At 39.9% G+C, this 16,568-nt stretch overlaps 1 protein-coding gene across 1 annotated transcript in view; it reads right to left on the bottom strand.

The window, feature by feature from the left end:
- Positions 1-16,568, bottom strand: part of ANKFN1 (ankyrin repeat and fibronectin type III domain containing 1) — a gene marked incomplete at its 3' end in the record, with an annotated part of 258,888 nt that overhangs the window by 155,575 nt on the left and 86,745 nt on the right. Inside the window, exon 2 of the mRNA XM_081218673.1 lies at positions 1,729-1,863. The remainder of the gene's footprint in view (positions 1-1,728; positions 1,864-16,568) is intronic.

Here is a 16,568-nt window from a genome sequence, read left to right as displayed (position 1 = left end):
CATCTCTAATCTCCCCTTCTAATTCCCGAAGGGTAGTCATGGTTCCTTCAGACTACTCCATATCCATTAGATGGGGGGAGGGGGCAGGCATCACCTCATCCCCACATAAAATCTCATTTGTGTGTTTCTGATGCATGATCTCTGCATTAAAGTGTATGAATAATGATCTTAATTACCTATTACATCCTTTAACAAGAAAGATTTAAGTAATATCTCATGGATACATTCATCGAGCTTAGCATATCTTCTTTGAAACAATCAGGAATGGAAGGAGTGGAGGAATGGAGATTCAGGGAGACTAAGTGAATTTCTCAAAGACACACACTTAGTCTCAGAACCAGCAAAAGGGACTTGCTTTCCTGACATCTCTAACCACTAAGCAATGCTGTCTCCTTTCTGTTAGGATGCCATCATTTGTGAAATAGCCAAATCATGTGGGAGAATGACCCTGCTCTTGTGATTGAGTGGCCTGGGGATACTTTCTACTAGGCAAAACGCCACCCATCTCTCAGATTTCTTAACTTTGGTTTTTATTTAAAGAAGCATGCTGCTCACTCTTCCAACATCATCCATCCTTGTCAGCACCCAAGGCCACAACTTCATCTGAATAGCCAATGATATACTGCAGATAGAGTGCACCAAAGACATTAAATTCTATATAACATTTATGTGGACTCTGAGCCCACCAGAGATGGATTGATGCTGCCATAAAGTCTTGCAGTAGCCAGGCAAACAAAAGACTAAGGAGACGTGGCGGTGGCGGTAAGAAAAGCAACAGCTTTCTCCATTCACTTTCCCCCTCTGCAGAAACTGGCTTACGTCTTATTTAGGAAATGAGAAAATTAAATGAGAGTACAGGGATTTGGGGGGCCCAGCATAGAAGCAAACTTAGCCTTGATTATCAATGGTATTTCCAGCAGCCTTGGATGGGCCAACAACCAGCATGGGTAACAGGGAACTCAAAATATCCCACTTTCAAACCTAGGGCATCCTCCCAAACATATATCTTCATGGAGTAAAGGACTTAAGAAACATGGGGGTAAAAGTGGCAGTGGATCAAGCAAGGGTTTGCACGCATGTCTATTGTGTCCCCTTGGCAGGTATCCTTAACCTCACTATCATGATGTTATTTATGAGCATGCCCACCCAGGATGGACGGAATGCTGGCATTCCTCTCTGGATGTCCACCCTGCAGACTGGATTAAAGACCGCAATATGACTGGATTTGTATTCAGGATTATTAGCATGATGGGATCCATCTTTACCTGATCCAACAAGTATTTTGTAGGCACTCAGGAACCCGAGTGGAAAATGATCTTACACAACAAAAGAATAATATATTTTTCATAGCTAATGCTAATCAGTTATGCAAGCACAAAATGTCCTTAAGCTTGCTGCAAACAAAATGACCAATTATCAGAAATGGGGTATGACTGATTCACTTTGTTATAAAGCAGAAACTAATAAAAAAAAATAAAAATAGAAAAAAAAAGAAATGGGGCTTCTCTACCCCCATCCTTACCTATCCACATAAACGTGTATGTGCTATTGCGGAACCACTCAGTATGTCTTGTGTGCATTCTTCATGGACTGCCTGCAGCCAACTTTGGAAGATGCAGATTTTTAAAATCATTTAAACCACAGCAACACATACACATTTAAAAAATAATCGGTAACTAAGAAAGCCCCACATTCACACGAAGAAAGACAACAATAAATTGGACTTACGAGTTTAGGTTGTCTGAGGCAGCAGAGGAACAAGTTGTTGGTAATTGTCCAGTAATTTCATTCAATAAATCACATTGGCTTTGCTTTCTCCTGTGGCTCAGCCTCTGTGCAAAGCAAGCAAACCTCCTTCCTATTCTGTGTAAAGAACAAAATGCGAGGAGGATCACTACAGGCAAGAGCTGAAGTCCATGATCACTAAGCTACTCTTAATGCAAAACAAAAGAGCAAATGATGCACGGGGAGACAATAGGGGAAGGAAACAGCCTGGCTCAGAATCTAGGTGTACTCTCAGGACTGCAGCCCTGGGAAGGCTTGATTTCTCAAGCCCTTGTGCATGTAGTAAAATGATGCCATGACTTCCTTACGTCTTTAGCCTATTGTAACTGTGAGGTCCATCAGGAAAGGCTGGCCTGGACAACAAGCTACATGGCAAACAAGACTGAATCGAAATGGATTGTTACTCATGGATGAGCAAAGGGGCAACGAGGCAGCCAGTTAGCTTTGTACTATGTTAACTGCCAGGGAAGAAATATCGTCTGGCGTCCAGGAGCCCATCCAGCAGTCTGTAACTGCAAATGGTCCACGGCTCTCCTGGGGCCAGGCACTCCCTTACTCCCACAGCTGCTTGGGACCAGAAGCACACAGGTGGCAGCCACATCCTCTCACCTTGTGGCACATGTGCAATCCTTTACAAGCTCCCAGCAGGAATTAGGGGCATCTTTAGAAAGCTCCCAATCCAGTCGGGGCTGCTCAGCCAATGCTAGAGTTTTTGCCTGAGCAGGTTCTGAGAAAAAGTAGTCAGTAGACTTGGGACTTAGGACACCAAAAAGCTCAGTCTTAGGAAAAAAGATTCCAGTGCTTCCATTCCAGCCTCATCTGGATGCACCTGGTTCCTTTCACATCGTTATGCTTTATATGACTAATAAGACACACAGAATGGATTTCCTAGAAAGCCACTTATGTAGGCACTTTTCATGTTTCTCTCTGAAATACAATGGCAAATGACCTTCACAGGCTGCTTATTAAATTTAGGGAGGCATTGCTGATTGAGAGCACATAGGAATACCACACATGCACGCACACACATACGCACATAGATACACACACGTCCCTAGCAACAGCATTGAGAATCTTTCTAAAGCTCTATTCAGATTCTCTTTCTGCCAAATGAAAGCTTAGCTTCTGTGATGGCTTCAGAAATAATTTTGGACCCTTTTACTAGGCACGGATGCTGGTCTCTGATTTACACCTGGAGCTGAATCAACTCCCCTATGTTGAATGTGACCCTGTAGCAAATCAGGAGAAAGTCTCTTGGTTATAAACCAGAGGGTGGAGTGTTAATATTTGGCCTGGTAATTCATTAGAATCCCTGGAATGGTATCTTGTATTCCTGAAAATCTCCCCCTTTCTAGAGACAGCATCTTACCCATCCCTAACAAGTGGCTCCTCTAGAGGCGGGATCCAAGGTAAGGCTCAGTGACATAAAACCTGGGTGTCCAAAGGGGGAGTTCCGTTAAGTTTTCCACAATTGTTTTACTTTTTCTTTTCTCATTCGAAAGGGAAATTCTCTCTCTGGAACATTTTTTCTCTCTTTCTCTCATTGAATTTATTCGTCCATGGAAGCATTGCTAGAAATAGTCTAATTTGGGAATATGCATGCCCTTGAGGTTGAGAAGGCTATTTTTTCATCAAGGATTAAGAAAGAGTCAGGCTACCCTTTCACAGCTTAAGCCTAAATGATTGCCAGGTAAAACTTTACCCTTATCTCTAGGAAAGCTTTGACTTTAATGCAGATTGACTTAAATTCCATCTGCTAGGGTAAGCCAGGTGACTCTGAGTAATTCTACTAAGGTTAGGGGCTGCCTCACAGGGGTCATTAGTTTAATCTGCTATGCAAACCTAAGGGGATGATGCCGCCTGTAATAGTGGCATTGCTTTCTGGAGCAAATGCTCAAGACTGAGTCATTTCACGAGCCCGTGTCTATTGCAAAGGAGATCCATTCATTCATCCGTTCATTTATTAATCCACCCCTCAACAGACATTTATTATTACTTAGTAGGCTAGATACACTGGGCCAAATACTTCAATGTTATGAAAAGCCTGCCAATAAGTAGAAACTCCCAAACATACTTTAGCAAAATTCTCCATAATCTGGCTCTGCCTATCCCTCTAGCCTAATTTCTTACCACCTTCCTACTTGCCTTCCATGCTGTAGCCTTTTTGAATGTCTTTCAGTTCCTTGGACATGCCATACTGTCTCTTAACTCCAGAATTCTGCATATGATTTTCTTCTGTCTGAATGCTCAGTCCCTTTTGTCTGGCTAACGCATGTACGGCCTTAGAGTCTTGACTCAAACATCATCTCTCAGGGATATTTTCCTAGTCCCTGGGCTATTAGGGTCCCCACCCTGTGGTCCTCTAGGACCTTTTACCCTCCCATCATTATATCCATCACGTTTTCTTGCATTTACTTGTTTAACATCAATCATCCCCATTTTACTGTAAGAGTTTAAGTGCAAAGTCTTTTATTCACTGCTTTATCTCCAGTGTCTAGCAGAGTTCCTGGCACACAGAAGGTGATCAAAAAATATTCAGTGAGTGTTTTGTTGAAGGGCTTAGCATGAATTTATTGAATGATGAATAAACCATCTCAAAGAATAACAGGGGTCTGAGAATTGAAAGGAACCCTAAAGTTCACTTAGTACATCTAACTTTTCTTGTTAGATGCTTGTCTCCTCTGATTATTCCTTCTCGATTAATCTCAGCCCATACTGATCACACATTTACTTTGTCCCATACCCCTCAGCACTTTCACAGCATGTTCTTGCTTTTTGTTTTCCAGCTGTTTCCTGGAGTTTGTCTCATTTCTACAAACTGGTATTCTCCATAACACTTAACATAAACCTGCAATTATTTGATGCTGATTCATTCAACAACAGACATCTGAACAGGGAATTAAATGATCAGAGTCTTGCTTTAGGAAGATTACTTTGATATTGGGGGAAGGATGGGTTGGATCAGCCAGACCTAGACACGACTCTAATAATGACCACAGCTCAGAGATGGCGTTTAAAAGCAGGCTTGCCCTTTCTTTCCCTCTGGGCCTCCCCCATCACCCCACCCTCCACATCATAATATCAGTGTTCTCATTTGGAACATTGAGAATGTTTGTTCCATGCTCAGCACTTCCCCTCCACCCAGCTCCACCCCCGCGGTTAGTTCACTTGCTTAGGTTATTCGTGAACATGTCTCACTGATTAAAGTTCCTTTGAAGAGAGGGATTGCATTTTACTTATTTTTCAAATTTTCTTCCTCCAGCCTTTACACCGCCTGGCCTAGTGTCTTGCAGATAGTATATGCTCAATAAATATTAAGAGAAAAGCACTTATTATATGCAAAGCATTGGATGAAACAGTACGGTGAGGAGGGGTACAAAGTTGAATGAGACATCTTTTGAAAGATAAAAGAGATCTATTTAGTGAGAGAGGTAAAACTTATTATAATACAGGGCAGAAGTAAATGTGTCATAAAAAAGTATGAGCAATGTGCTAAGGGCGCACAAAAGAATTATCACTTCCTTCTGAGATGCTTAGGAAAGATTTACAGAGAAGGTTGCATTTAAACTGGATCTGGAGGAACGAAGACCTCTGGAGGTTGAAAAGAAGAGAAGGGAATGGAGACAATGCACAGAATTCCTAGAATATTTGGCGATTGACAAGTAGTCCTGTTGGGCTGGAGTAAATGGTGATGGGAGGACCTAATGGAATTTAGGTTCCAAAAGTAGACAGGGGCTAGAATGGAGAACACTCAAACACTGCATTAAAGAGTTTGGGCTTTATCGTATAGGTGACAGAGATTTGAGCAGGAGAATGTCAGTGCAGCTGATTAAAGATCCCTCTAAGTTTAGCCATCATGGACCATGAACTGAAGTGGTAAGAACCTGGAAGCAGGAGGACATTGATAGTGAGGGTCTGTGAGTGTGTAGATTAGGAAATGAACATGGGACACTCTTTGGAGGCAGAACTTAAAGGATTTGTCAGCAGGTCAGGTGGAGGAAGTGAAATGGAGAAAGAAGTTGAGTTTCAACTTGCATGATGGCAGATGACAGTGATATCGATCCCCGTACACAAACATAGAGATAATTTAGGCATTCACGTAGTGCTGTGAGCACCTTTTGAAGACAGAGAAGAGAGCTGGAGACCGAATCCTTGGAGCCAGGTGAATGTGCCTAGACTGCTTCGAAGAAGCCATTCAGCAGCAACTGAAAAAGTCAGTAGAGGCTGTGGCAGATGAACTACCTCTGGCAACACATAGGGCCATTTGCAAGGGGAAGGGTGTAGAATTTCCCTTGAAAGAAGATTTCCCGATTAAATGTGAGGGTTTGCAGTTTCCCATCTTGGGGCTGTTTAGCTCAGTGGAAAGAACCCTGGTTTGGGATGGGGACTTTGAGCTTGAGACCTTGAGCTCTCCTCACCAGCTGTGTGACCTTGGGCAAGTTACTTTCTATCACGAGGTCTCAGTTTTCCCACTTGAAAACTGGGAGTTGGGCCAGTTAAGTTCAAAGATTCCTTTTAGTACTGTACTGTTCTCTGATTTGTGAAGTGCAACGTTTAGAATTTCAGGACACTTGTGAAATTAGGCCAAAATCCACCAACGTCAGAAGCTACTAATGTCCACTGTCTCCTGCAAGAGCATGCCCATATTTTGAGAATGTCCATTGCAAACGCATGTCTGCCCTGCGGTTAGTTCCATGTGGTTTGTTTGTAAGACACATTTAAATTGATCACTTTCTGATGACCATTTTCTAACAATTTTTCACTCCTTTTTTTTCAGCGAAGATTTTTTTAAGGGGGTGCCTTTTCATCAGAGTCCCAAAATTAAATTATGGGAAGAAAGCGGCAGTCCCTTACTGTGGTCGGTAAAGAGTTTGGCCAGCCTACTTCCGCTCCCTAATCTCTTGACCTTCCTTAGGGCGAGGCTGCTCAGTAACGGCTCTGATTCTTTTTTCAAAATTAAAATGTGCTACTTATCGAAAGCTGCTAAAAAGGAGACAAAAAAATAGGAAAAGCTGCCAAAAAGGAGACAAAAAAATAGGAAAAGAAAACTAACACCCCAGGGTGTATCTGAACATGCTTATTATGTGTGAAGTTGTTAGTAATGAATGTGAAACTCTTCCTCCTCCTCCCTCTCAATTTCTAAGCCCCAAAGAAAAAAGAAAAAGGGGTGGGGGAGGGCATTGGCTATTCAGTCCCAAGCAGACCTTTTCAAAAGGTGCAGACTGTTCATAGGCATGGTATTTCTTGATTATTTTGTTTTAAGCGCCAGTTGACCTTTCAGACTAAAAGTAAAGGTCCTCAAATATCCTGAGAAACCCTCTTTTGGATTTTTTTCTCTAAGTCTTGGAAACTTAGACTCATGACATTCAAAAAGACTCTTCAAAAAGAGATGGTCCGTATGACTTCTAGTATGATTTGATGACAGGGTGTTTATCTGAACTAATCATGTGAGATTTTCCAGAGTTGCATTTTTGAGAAATGGGATTCTCTTAAGGAGGTTACAAACACTTCACTGAAAGCTTTCCAAGAACGGCTTCATTCGGCCTCTCAGCAGCCTCTCGCTGGGCTGTAGCACCGATGTGATAATCAGGGTCCTGCTTCTGAAAAGTCTTCTTGTTCTGGCTGCCACCCTCCTTTCAGTCATCATTAGAATTCTCAAGCTATGAATCCCCTATTGTCTGTGTGAGCCCGGGATCCCCACACCATGCAGAGGAAGGAATGTGAACCTCCTAGGTCTGGCTCTAAGTCTCAACCTTATCCAGCAGGTCACAAAGCCCCATTTATACGCAGCTCTAAAGTTTTATCATAATTCTTTATCTGCTCAACCCCATATATCCTCTAGGGCAGCCCGGAGACGTTTGGTAATGAAGCTCATTTATCCTCATTTTCTCAATTGGCACACTTAAAGTTCTAATATTTATGTTCACACTGTCCTAATTTTGAATGTCAAAGATACTATGCTAGACAAGTAGCATTGCCGAAGGATAACTGAACCACGCAGAAGAGTTCACCAGAGTCTGAAACATGATGTGGTTTGTCATATTACCAATCATTGCATCAGAAATAGTTACTTTTAATAACTCAGTGAAAAAATAATAAATGCTGCCATTTATCAAATACCTCCTGTGTGTCATGCAGCAGTACCACTGAATCCTCACACAAAGAGGATTATCCACTTTTTACTGATGAGGAAACTAAGGTTCAGAGAGATTAGTTAACGTGTTTGTGTGCACTAAGGGGCTGAGCTGGGACTCAAACCCAGATCTCTGATTGCAAAACTCATGACATTTTTACCTCACTCCTTTGCCTCTTCCCAGAAATAGAGTTTGTGGGTTGTCTGAAATTAGTATAACGTACTTATTTTTTAATGACAAATACATGAAGAATTATGAACTTAGGGCTGTTAAAATGTTTTGGCCAACTGAGTAATGAGATTTGCTCTGATAAACATTAATTAGCACAATACCATGTCAGAGTAGGAATTTGTGGCATATATTTCACCTATCAATAGGTGGCAGCATTCACCTAAATCTCTCCAAGAGGAATTAGCACAGGTTACTTCTCCTCGCAGCCACCCCCAAGGCCATCTACATTCTATCATAAAGAAGAGCATTTACAGTACATGGGTGGCTAAGCGGATCGTGATCATGCCTCTGTAGAGTGAAATTTGGACTGTACTGAGGCTGTAGGGGAGGACAATGAACCCTCCCAGAGACACTGGGACTCCTCTCCATTCACAACATTCATTCTGGCTATTTCTCTGGGGAGGTCTTTTGTTTGCAACTCAAAATCAAAGAGACTTTTGTGTCTTTACTTACTTTAAGAATGTTGTGTAGAATCCTAAAATAATTAAAAAATGAAACTGTTAATGCCCTAGAGTTTGATAGTTGATGTGTTTATAATTCAGAGAAAGAGTGTGCTTAGATCAGGACAATAAAGCAACTGGCAGACTACATGGTTTCAAAACCTTACGTACATATACACCTACCCATCAAATCATATGAATCTTCACCAGGAAGCATGGAAACTGGAGTCCATAAGGACTTTTATAAGGGTTCAATATGCATGTCAAAGTAGTCAAGCTGATGAGCCAGAATACTGAAGGATAAATGACTTCTGAATTTTAGGAGTACTCTTCCTCCACTTCTTCCTACTCCTATGTATTCTCTTTCTCCTCCTCCTCCTTTTTTTTTTTTTTGGAAAGAAAATCTTAATATAAAAAATATGTAGTTAAAAGTATTAGCACAGAATCTATCTCTATTTTCTAGCTGCCAATAAGAGTCTGCCTAGTAGGATTTACTTTTATAAAGTCAAGAAAACAGGTGTGGTGGTAGAAAAAAGGGCAAGCTGAAAGATGCTTAGAACTATCTTTATGTTGACTTCTCCATTTTCTTTTGGGATACTTGGAACTGATCATCATCAGTGACAACTGAAAAGCACTTAGAAATCAGATAAGAGGAAGAGTCCTAACTCTCAGAGCTAAGAAGTTGACTTAAGTAAGATTCTCAGGAGAGCGGCATCTCTCAAAAGAATTCAGATTGGAAGGTAGAAGGCTTTGGAGACTGCATGTTAACTTTCTCTTTTATGTTCCCCAAATGGAGTGTCTTTCTCTTGTTTCACTGTGGTATTTGTAACTGCTTTAGTGCTCTCAGCACAGTCTAACGTTGTTAGAGTTACTTGGGGCTCTCCTTTCTTTACTGGATTGAGATCTCTAGGAGGGCAGGACTCAGACCTCACTGACCATTGGATTTGCCTCTCAGCTCAAGGATGGGGCCCCTGTGCATCATCATTGATGATCATTGATGTTATTCAATGCATATATGTTTAATTCAACTGAATTAAAGAGAACTCAGAGGAATGCATTTTATACTTTGTTCCTAGTTTAAAGAAAAATTGCAGCTTGGGTGTTGGATACTACACATCGGTCACATTTCTTATTTCTCCTCTAGTTCTTCCATTTCAGGACAGCATTGGTAAGCGACTGCCAAAGCCCACCACATCCCTGGAACCATTAATTAGCTAATTTTATATCCTTGGCAAGGCCACTGTATTTTGTAGAATGCCCTGGCCATAGGAAGGTTAAATGCAGAGGCAGGCAAAAAAGCCATTACAAAGGACATTAAGTGACCCACATCTAGTGTATCATTCCAATCACTAATGTTTCCTGCCTTTGTGGTTTGGAGACCCAACCTGCACTAAAAAGCAGAATGCTACAATGCTGTTTCCTAATGGTGGCTATCATTGTTTCCCATATTAGGACAAAGCTAAACACGAGTAGACATTCATCTTCAACAGCTTACAAAATTACATTCAACTCATTAGGCATATCAGGAGATATAGCCATGCTTGGGAAATGAATTACCCAGCTGAATAACACAGGCATAATGAAGTTGTCAGCAGCAACAGTGCAGCTGTAGATTGTCTGATTACATGTTGACTGTGCGGGCCATTCAGGGACATCCCAGGAAGGAAATTGTTGTCATATTATCCACCACATTCCCAGACTCGACCTGATATCCCCAGAAGCACATGGAAAACAACAGTAACAATAACAAACCAGAAAGAGCATCCTTTTATTCCTAGTATGGGTGGATTCTCTCTCCTCCTGCAACTCCAATCTGTCATCTTCTTAAAAAAAAAATAACCATGACAAGGGAGTGTAAGTTTAGATTCTAACCTTCCAAACAAACACTTCACAATGGGCTTCTTTAACTCTGTTAACTTCAAAATCAGCCACAGTCCAGCAGGAAAGCCAACGACATGGTTGGAATTTACACCTTTCTTATGAGTCAAAGATGAAGGCATGTTGAGTTGTCCCTTTCTGCAGAAGTGTCTGAGCAGGTTGATATGTAGTGTCTTGACATCAACTAGAATCTTCTGAAAGATTTTCTCGCCCCCCCACCTTTTTTTTTTTTTTGAAAAAAGAACACTTTTAGCTTTCTCCTCTATTAGTTGAAGGGGTCAAACTAGAAGATCTTGAAGGGCACTTCTGGCTCTAGCATGCGATGATATTAAAAGGCTACTAAGAGCACTTAGCACATAAAAGAGTATCTCTGCCTCAAAGACAAATTGCTTTATTTCTAAACAGCTGTTCTTGGTTTGTACTGGAAATACAGTTGTCTCTCTGTGTTCACAGGGCATTGGTTCCAGGAACCTCCTGCCCCCTCCATGCTCCAGTCCCTTATAAAAAATGGTGTACTATTTGCATATAACCTATGCACATCCTCCTGTATATCTTATATCATCTCTAGATATTTAATAATATCTAATACAATGTAAATGCTATGTAAATAGTTGCTGGTTCATGACAAATTTGTTTGCTTTTTTGGAACTTTTGGGAATTTTTTTCCTGAATATTTTTCATTGGTGGTTGGTTGAATCCACAGATGTGGAACCCACAGGTATGGAGGGTCCACTGTATGATCTGATACTTCAGAACCAATATAGGTGAGCTTTCTTTCCCTAGAGTGCATTGAAATCTGCTTATAACACATGTGTTATTTATCAGGAATGTTTTCTTTTTTAAAAAATAAATAATGCAGATGTGCCTCCCTCATTAATAGAACCCTATATCTATTCATGTTTTCTTTGGATAAAGTCAACAAGATGCTTCTATTGGTAGGACTGATGCTTTTGTATACACTTACCATATTGCATGGGAGCATTTGATCCTTTGATTACCTTAGGTCTTCACTCAGTGAAGAGTGATTTGCATGAGTAATACTCTGGGTAGTTTTGGTGGTCAGTCAAGCCATAGAGAAAACTCTCCTCCTCCCACCCTCATTTATTTTTTTCTCCTGAGTGCCAGCCAAAAATGGATTTTCATAAACTCTTCCAGGAATATTTCTGTTTAGAGTTTATGTCCAGATTTAAGTTGAATTCTCAGTGCCTAAGACCAAATTTCACAACAGGTCCTCTTATCCTCGGTTAACTGATAAATAAGTAAATCTCTGAAGAGGCCTGCCATCTTTTCCAGGTTGCTTTCTCCACTTACTTTGCAGCCCAAGAGTTTCTTAGATGATAGCTGTGTGGATGGCCTGGGATCCAGTCCTCACCAGATGGCTTACCTGCCTATCCCCACAAGGAATACCTCACCAGTTTGACAAATGGTTTATTTCCATAATTTCACGACATCAGAATCTTAGTAGAGAAGACATAAGTCTTTGTAAATAATCACAAAGAGCTGAGGATTCAAAATACGAAGGTAAAGGAAAAGTGAAGACGTTAATTGTATTTGCTCATTCAAACATAATAATGAAGGCCTATAGCTGTGGGACAGGACCCAGCAATTATAAAGGTAGTCTACACTGTCACTTAAACACTGGACCGTAAATGTCACTTTACCCATTAAAATTTCTCTCAGCAGAAGAGAAAAACTTCTTTCCCTTTCTCCTAAAAATGCCAGATCAAGTTTGTTGTGCAAATGTCAGTAGCATCTGACCTAAAGCACACAGCACCAAAGAAGTACTTAACGAATTGAAGAAGAAAGAAAAGCAGGAAGAAATAAAAATAAAGTTAAAGAAGTTGTCATAATACTTTAAAAGAAGGCTTTATAGATTCATCCTGTTAAAACTTAGCTTCATTGCTATTATTCCCATCTTCCCTTTACAGATGTTGGCACAGCCCTTTTATTCCTGGCCTAGTTCTCTCTTCAGACTTCTGTCCCACGTCCCTTTCTTTACTCTGTCCCAGACTCTGAAATCCCATGAGAGCAGACACAGGAGGGGCCAAATGGGGTGCCCTGGCCACTTTGTAAGTTTGCTCAGCAGAGCTTTTTCAAGGACGACATACGCCAAATACTCAATGTAATTCTTCTATGGCATTGTCAGACCTACCGGATGCACCTCGCAAGAGAGCAAAGGCACTGAATGGAATTAGAGGCTCAATGGCTTATTCACTTCATTCATTATTTGGGGGGAAAATCCAAGACTTTGCTCAGAGAGGATTAAAAGGACTGCAACAGGCATCTTCCATCTGCGCTGCCAATCTAGCTAGGATAGTCTCTGCTTGGTTTGAAAAGGAGGTCACAAAGTTCCACTTATTTCTCAGATCCTCAACACTTAAACTCAGCATGTCAAACACAACCAAAGCTAGTTATTCATTCTCACTGCTCGTTCAGTAATTTACCTTCAGCATCAAAGAAAAGTAGGGATTTTCCTTAGAGTCCACCTCCAAAATGCATTTACTTCTTAAATTAAAACACATATGCACATACAAACACTAACACACACCACACTACAGATTCACCATCTCCTCTAGATATATAAGTGAGAAAATCAAGCACTTAGGAGCATTTATACTTCATCAACCAAATATTAATTTAGTGCAATGCAACATATGGGTGGGAGAAATTGTGGCTATATTCTAACTGATTAAATTAAGACTACATAGGCTGAAGAGAGTTACATGTAGCCCAGTGAAATGCACTTGCCCTTGAACAAGAAGAGTTTATTTTGAGCTTGGTAGCACTGAGCAGTTGAGACTGAGAGTAGATTCCTTTCTGAGATGGCATCAGGCATCACACAAGGACCCCAGAGGTAGAATGAAATGGTTTAGAGTTTTGTTTGAAAAAGGACCACAGTTGCTTTCATTTAACGTAACATCATTACTGCTTTCCTTTCCCCACATCTATACCTTCTTCTACCACACCCTTGTCTAACAGACCCTCAGGCACTGTAGACTGTTGCAGATGAGGGAAACTGAGGTCAGGGATCCGCTGAAAAGTACAGTACTTGGGAAATGAAATACCAGCTAGAGTAAGGAAATGTGACTAAAGGATTTTGAGTTTGCTACTTTTTAGCTGTGAATCTTTGGCAAGCCACTTGACTTTGGGAGACTCAATTTTCTTATCTATAAACTGGAATTAACAGTAGTTACCCTGCAAAATGCTTGAATAGACACATCACAGCAGAAGATATACAAATGGCCACTAAGCACATGGAAGGGCTCTCAACTTGATTAGTCAACAGAGAATTGCAAAATAAAACCGCAATGAGATACCAGTTTACACCTACTACAATGGCTAACATCAAACGTTAGTGAGGATGGTGAGAACTGGCTGAATGCACATAGATTGTTAAAGGGAGTATGAAAGGGTATAATAACTTTGGAGAACTGTTTGGCAGTTTCTTATAAAGTTAAATATAATATACCTTATGACTGCAATTCTACCTTGGGTTTTACCCAAAAGAGAGGAAAATAAATATCTACAAAAAAAAATTGTATGAGAGTACTTATAGTAGCTTTGGTCAAAATAGCCAATCTGGAAACAGACCAAATGTCATCAATAGGATAATAGATCAACAAATTGTTTAGTCATTCTGAGGAATATTACTTGAAAATATAAGTGAATCTCAAAAATATTTTTTAATTTTGAGAGGATCTATTGCTGATGCAATTATTACTGACCCGTTAAAAGTATTTTACAAGTTATAATATTTGGATAATTTTTTTATGTTTAGAATTTTTTTTGGAATTTTATTTTTTTATACAGCAGGTTCTTATTAGTTATCTATTTTATACATATTAGTGTATATACATCAATCCCATTCTCCCAATTCATCCCACCACCACCCCACCCCACTTTCCCCCCTTGGTGTCCATATGTTTGTTCTCTACATCTGTGTCTCTATTTCTACCTTATAAATTGGTTCATCTGTACCATTTTTCTAGATTCCACCTATATGCGTTAATATATGATATTTGTTTTTCTCTTTCTGACTTACTTCACTCTGTATGACAGTCTCTACGTCCATCCACGTCTCTACAAATGACCCAATTCCGTTCCTGAGTAATATTATGGCTGAGTAATATTCCATTGTATATATGTACCACAACTTCTTTATCCATTTGTCTGTCATTGAGCGTTTAGGATGCTTCCATGACCGGGCTGTTGTAAATAGTGCTGCAATGAACATTGGGGTGCATGGGTCTTCTTGAATTACAGTTTTCTCTGAGTATATGCCCAGTAGTGGGATTGCTGGGTCATATGGTAATTCTATTTTTAGTTTTTTAAGGAACCTCCGTACTGTTCTCCATAGGGCTGTATCACTTTACATTCCCACCAACAGTGCAAAAGTGTTCCCTTTACTCCAAACCCTCTCCAGCATTTCTTGTTTGTAGATTTTCTGATGATGCCCATTCTAACTGGTGTGAGGTGATACCTCATAGTAGTTTTGATTTGCATTTCTCTAATAATTAGTGATGTTGAGCAGCTTTTCATGTGCCTCTTGGCCATCTGTATGTCTTCGATGGAGAAATGTCTATTTAGGTCTTCTGCCCGTTTTTGGATTGAGTTGTTTGTTTTTTTAATATTGAGCTGCATGAGCTGTTTATATATTTTGGAGATTAATCCTTTGTCCATTGATTCATTTGCAAATATTTTCTCCCATTCTGAGGGTTGTCTTTTCGTCTTGTTTATGGTTTCCTTTATGGTGCAAAAGCTTTGAAGTTTCATTCGGTCCCATTTGTTTATTTTTGTTTTTATTTCCATTACTCTAGAACGTGGATCAAAAAAGATCTTGCTGTGATTTATGTCAAAGAGTGTTCTTCCTATGTTTTCTTCTAAGAGTTTTATAGTGTCCAGTCTTACATTTAGGTCTTTAAGCCATTTTGAGTTTATTTTTGTGTATGGTGTTCGGGAGTGTTCTAATTTCATTCTTTTACATGTAGCTGCCCAGTTTTCCTAGCACCACTTATTGAAGAGACTGTCTTTTCTCCATTATATATTCTTGCCTCCTTTGTCATAGATTAGTTGCCCATAGGTGTGTGGGTTTATCTCTGGGCTTTCTATCCTGGTCCATTGATTTATATTTCTGTATTTGTGCCAGTACCATGTTGTCTTGATTACTGTAGCTTTGCAGTATAGCCTGAAGTCAAGGTGTCTGATTCCTCCAGATCCGTTTTTTCCTATGAAGAATGCTTTGGCTATTTGGGGTCTTTTGTGTTGCCATACACACTTTAAGATTTTTTTTTGTTCTAGTTCTGTAAAAAATGCCATTGGCAGTTTCATAGGGATTGCATTGAATTTGTAGATTGCTTTGGGTAGTATAGTCATTTTCATAATATTGATTCTTCCCATCCAAGAACATGGTACATCTCTCTGTCTGTTTGTGTCATCTTTGATTTCTTTCATCTGTGTCTTATAGATTTCTGAGTACAGGTCTTTTACCTCCTTAGGTAGGTTTATTCCTAGGTATTTTATTCTTTTTGTTGCAATGGTGAATGGGATTGTTTCCTTAATTTCTCTTTCTGATCTTTCACTGTTAGCATATAGGAATGCAAGAGATTTCTGTTCATTAATTTTGTATCCTGCAATTTTACCAAATTCATTGATTAGCTCTAGTAGTTTTCTTGTGGCATTTTTAGGATTCTCTATGTATAGTATCATGTCATCTGCAAACAGTGAAGGTTTTACTTCTTCTTTTCCAATTTGTATTCCTTTTATTTCTTTTTCTTCTCTGATTGCCATGGGTAGGATTTCCAAAACTATGTTGAATAAGAGTGGTGAGAGTGGACATCCTTGTCTTGTTCCTGATCTTAGAAGAAAGATTTTCAGTTTTTCACCATTGAGAATGATGTTTGCTGTGGGTTTTTCATATACGGCCTTTATTATGATGAGTTAGGTTCCCTCTATGCCCACTTTCTGGAGAGTTTTTTTTTTTTATCATAAATCGATGTTGAATTTTGTCAAAAGCTTTTTCTGCATCTATTGAGTTGATCACATAGTTTTTCATCTTCAGTTTGTTAATATGGTGTATCACATTGATTGATTTGCATATATT

This window comes from Mesoplodon bidens (assembly GCF_964165515.1).
Source record: "Mesoplodon bidens genome assembly, chromosome: 19".
Taxonomy (NCBI): Eukaryota; Metazoa; Chordata; class Mammalia; order Artiodactyla; family Ziphiidae; genus Mesoplodon; species Mesoplodon bidens.
This window is presented reverse-complemented; position numbering and strand designations above follow the sequence as displayed.